Source organism: Arachis stenosperma, chromosome 2 (genome assembly GCF_014773155.1).
Source record: "Arachis stenosperma cultivar V10309 chromosome 2, arast.V10309.gnm1.PFL2, whole genome shotgun sequence".
NCBI classification, from domain to species: Eukaryota; Viridiplantae; Streptophyta; class Magnoliopsida; order Fabales; family Fabaceae; genus Arachis; species Arachis stenosperma.
In genome coordinates this window covers 84,059,971-84,064,813 of record NC_080378.1, presented here as the reverse complement: position 1 = coordinate 84,064,813, position 4,843 = coordinate 84,059,971, and the positions used below count along the sequence as shown (strand labels likewise).

General features: G+C 38.9%; 1 non-coding gene across 1 annotated transcript; it reads left to right on the top strand.

Annotated features, from left to right (window-relative positions):
- Window positions 1-672: 672 nt before the first annotated feature.
- Window positions 673-780, top strand: LOC130964508 (small nucleolar RNA R71). Its single transcript, XR_009080598.1, has one exon. It is a non-coding gene; the product is annotated as a small nucleolar RNA R71 (small nucleolar RNA).
- The last annotated feature ends 4,063 nt before the right edge of the window (window positions 781-4,843 follow it).

The window sequence follows — 4,843 nt, the reverse complement described above, 5'->3', positions numbered from 1 at the left end:
CTGTCCCACTTGTGCCTCCAAGTTCCTAATGGAGGACCTTGTTTCAGTCATGAAACTTTGAGTGGTTTTGATTAGATCAGAGACCATGGTTGCTAAGTCAGAGGGGTTCTGCTTAGAATTCTCTGTCTGTTGCTGAGAAGATGATGGAAAAGGCTTGCCATTGCTAAACCTGTTTCTTCCACCATTATTGTTGTTGAAACCTTGTTGAGGTCTCTGTTGATCCTTCCATGAGAAATTTGGATGATTTCTCCATGAAGAATTATAGGTGTTTCCATAGGGTTCTCCTAGGTAATTCACCTCTTCCATTGAAGGGTTCTCAGGATCATAGGCTTCTTCTTCAGATGAAGCATCCTTAGTACTGCTTGGTGCATTTTGCATTCCAGACAGACTTTGAGAAATCAAATTGACTTGTTGAGTCAATATCTTGTTCTGTGCCAGAATGGCATTCAGAGTATCAATCTCAAGAACTCCTTTCTTCTGATTTGTCCCATTGTTCACAGGATTCCTTTCAGAAGTGTACATGAATTGGTTATTTGCAACCATTTCAATTAGTTCTTGAGCTTCTGTAGGCGTCTTCTTCAGATGAAGAGATCCTCCAGCAGAGCTATCCAAAGACATTTTGGATAGTTCAGATAGACCATCATAGAAAATACCTATGAGGCTCTATTCAGAAAGCATGTCAGAGGGACATTTTCTGATCAATTGTTTGTATCTTTCCCAAGCTTCATAGAGGGATTCTCCATCCTTCTGTCTCAAGGTTTGGACTTCCACTCTAAGCTTACTCAATTTTTGAGGTGGAAAGAACTTTGCCAAGAAGGCATTGACTAGCTTTTCCCATGAGTCCAGGCTTTCTTTAGGTTGTGAGTCTAACCATGTCCTAGCTCTGTCTCTTACAGCAAAAGGGAATAGCATAAGTCTGTAGACCTCAGGGTCAACCCTATTAGTCTTGACAGTGTCACAGATTTGCAAGAATTCAGCTAAGAACTGATGAGGATCTTCCAATGGAAGTCCATGGTACTTGCAATTCTGTTGCATTAGAGAAACTAATTGAGGCTTAAGCTCAAAGTTGTTTGCTCCAATGGCAGGGATAGAGATGCTTCTCCCATAGAAGTCGGGAGTAGGTGCAGTAAAGTCACCCAGCACCTTCCTTGCATTGTTGGCATTGTTGTTGTTTTCGGCTGCCATGTGTTCTTCTTCTTTGAAGAATTCGGTTAGGTCCTCTGCAGAGAATTGTGCCTTAGCTTCTCTTAGCTTTCGCTTCAAGGTCCTTTCAGGTTCAGGGTCAGCTTCAACAAGAATGCCTTTGTCTTTGTTCCTGCTCATATGAAAGAGAAGAGAACAAGAAAATGTGGAATCCTCTATGTCACAGTATAGAGATTCCTTGAGGTGTCAGAGGAAAAGACAAATAGAAGAAGGAGGTAGAAGAATTCGAACTTAGTGAGACAGAGTTCGAATTGTGCATTGAGGAGGAGTGATACTCCATAAATAGAAGGATGTGAGAAGAGGGGAAGAGATTTTTGAAAATTAAGTGAAAAAGTTTGAAAACATTTTGAAAAACTTTAATTGATTTTCAAAAACCAAGAGTGGGAAAGAAATCAAATGATTTTTGAAAAAGATTTTGAATTTAGAAATAAAAAAGATATGATTTAAAACTAGTTTGAAAAAGATGTGATTAAAAAGATATGATTGAAAAGTTATGGTTTTAAAGAGATATGATTGAAAAGATATGATTTGAAAACAATTTTAAAAAGATTTGATTTTAAAAATTAATGACTTGCCTAACAAGAAAAGATATGATTCAAACATTAAACCTTTCTCAACAGAAAAGGCAACATACTTGAATTGTTCAATCAAATCATTAATTGTTAGCAAGTATCTTTGAAAAAGGAAAGAAATTGATTTTTGAAAACATTTGATTGAAAAGATTTGATTTGAAAAAGATTTGATTTTGAAAAACTTTGAAAACTTGAAAAAAAAATTGATTTGAAAACAAAATCCTCCCTCTTGTGCCATCCTGGAGTTAAACGCCCAGAATGGTGCACATTCTGGCGTTTAACGCCCAATGCACTACCTTATTGGGCGTTAAACGCCCAACCAGGCACCCTGGCTGGTGTTTAAACGCCAGTCTGTCCTTCTTCACTGGGCGTTTTGAACGCCCAGCTTTTTTTGTATAATTCCTCTGCTGTATGTTCTGAATCTTCAATTCTCTGTATTATTGACTTGAAAAGACACAAATTAAAAATATTTTTGGATTTTTAATAGTGAGGAATAATCAAAAATGCAACTAAAATTAAATAACAATGCATGCAAGACACCAAACTTAGCAGTTTGTATACTACTGACACTAATGAGAATGCATATGAGACACATAAACACTCAAGTCAAGAGAATTTAAAGATCAGAGTAAGAAATCATCAAAAACAACTTGAAGATTAATGAAGACACATGCATGAGTGCAAGAAGAACAAAAACATGCAATTGACACCAAACTTAAAATGAGACTCTAGACTCAAACAAGAAATTTTTTTGGATTTTATGATTTTGTAATTTCTTTTTTTATTTTTTGCTTTTTTTTCGAAAATTATATGAAAATAGAAAATAAAGGTTTCAGAATTCTTAATTTGAATTCCAGGAATCATTGCAATGCTAGTCTAAAGCTTTAGTCTAAAGAAATTAGACATGGCCAGCCAAGCTTCAGCAGGACATTGCATTCAAGAGCTAAATTGATGAGAATCAATCAGCTTTGGTGATGATAATAACATCACCTTGAAACACTAGAATTCATTCTTAAGAACTCTGAAAAATACCTAATCTAAGCAACAAGATGAACCGTCAGTTGTCCATACACAAAACAATCCCCGGCAACGGCGCCAAAAACTTGGTGTGCGAAATTGTGATCACTACTTTTCACAACTCAAATAATCCCTAGTAATGGCCCCAAAAACTTGGTGCTCAATACCATGGCATAAACACAACTTTGCACAACTAACCAGCAAGTGCACTGGGTCGTCTAAGTAATAAACCTTACGCGAGTAAGGGTCGATCCCACGGAGATTGTTGGTATGAAGCAAGCTATGGTCACCTTGTAAATCTTAGTCAGGCAGACTCAAATGGGTATAGATGATATATGAATAAAACATAAAGATAAAGATAGAGATACTTATGCATATCATTGGTGAGAGCTTCAGATAAGCGTATGAAGATGCTTGTCCCTTCCGTCTCTCTGCTTTCTTACTGTCTTCATCCAATCCTTCTTACTCCTTTCCATGGCAAGCTTATGCAAGGGTTTCACCGTTGTCAGTGGTTACCTCCCATCCTCTCAGTGGAAATGTTCAACGCACCCTGTCACGGCACGGCTATCCATCTGTCGGTTCTCGATCAGGCCGGAATAGAATCCATTGATTCTTTTGCGTCTGTCACTAACGCCCCGCCTTCAGGAGTTTGAAGCACGTCACAGTCATTCAATCATTGAATCCTACTCAGAATACCACAGACAAGGTTAGACTTTCTGGATTCTCTTGAATGCCGGCATCAGTTCTTGCCTATACCACGAAGATTCCGGTTAAAGAATCCAAGAGATAAACATTAGAGCCTTGTTGCTTGTAGAACAGAGTGGTTGTCAGTCACTTGTTCATAAGTGAGAATGATGATGAGCGTCACATAATCATCACATTCATCAAGTTCTTGAGTGCGAATGAATATCTTGGAATAAGAACAAGCGGAATTGAATAGAAGAACAATAGTAATTGCATTAATACTCGAGGTACAGCAGAGCTCCACACCTTAATCTATGGTGTGTAGAAACTCCACCGTTGAAAATACATAAGAACAAGGTCTAGGCATGGCCGTGAGGCCAGCCCCCAGTGATCAAAAGATTCAAAGATCTCCAGATGTCAAATACAATAGTAGAAAGTCCTACTTATAGGAAACTAGTAGCCTAAGGATTACAAAGATGAGTAAATGACATAAAAATCTACTTCCGGGCCCACTTGGTGTGTGCTTGGGCTGAGCAATGAAGCATTTTCGTGTAGAGACTCTTCCTGGAGTTAAACGCCAGCTTTTGTGCCAGTTTGGGCGTTTAACTCCCACTTTGGTGCCAGTTCCGGCGTTTAACGCTGGAAATTCTGAAGGTTACTTTGAATGCCGGTTTGGGCCATCAAATCTTGGGCAAAGTATGGACTATCATATATTGCGGGAAAGCCCAGGATGTCTACTTTCCAACGCCGTTGAGAGCGCGCCAATTGGGCTTCTGTAGCTCCAGAAAATCCACTTCGAGTGCAGGGAGGTCAGAATCCAACAGCATCTGCAGTCCTTTTCAGTCTCTGAATCAGATTTTTGCTCAGGTCCCTCAATTTCAGCCAGAAAATACCCGAAATCACAGAAAAACACACAAACTCATAGTAAAGTCCAGAAAAGTGAATTTTAACTAAAAACTAATAAAAATATACTAAAAACTCAACTAAAACTACTAAAAACATACTAAAAACAATGCCAAAAAGCGTACAAATTATCCGCTCATCACATCCCTAAGACGATCTCTTCTCTCTTATTCCATGTCCATAGTATAATTGGGATCATCTTACTCTTGGATTGATGGATGTGTGTGCTCTTCCATGGAGGGTGATGATGGGATGGAGAGATCATTATGTGGTTGAAAAGGAAGTACACTAGAGCTTGAGGGTTGAGTATTCGAGATAGAGGATTGGTCCATGCGGGATGTAAGAGCTTGAAGAGTAGAGGCGAGACTAGTGATAGAGGCAAGTGTGGTATGAAGCTCTATTTGCCCTTGGTGAATAGCACCAAGGGTGTTGCCATCCAGTGGAGGTTGGGGTGGATAGGAGGG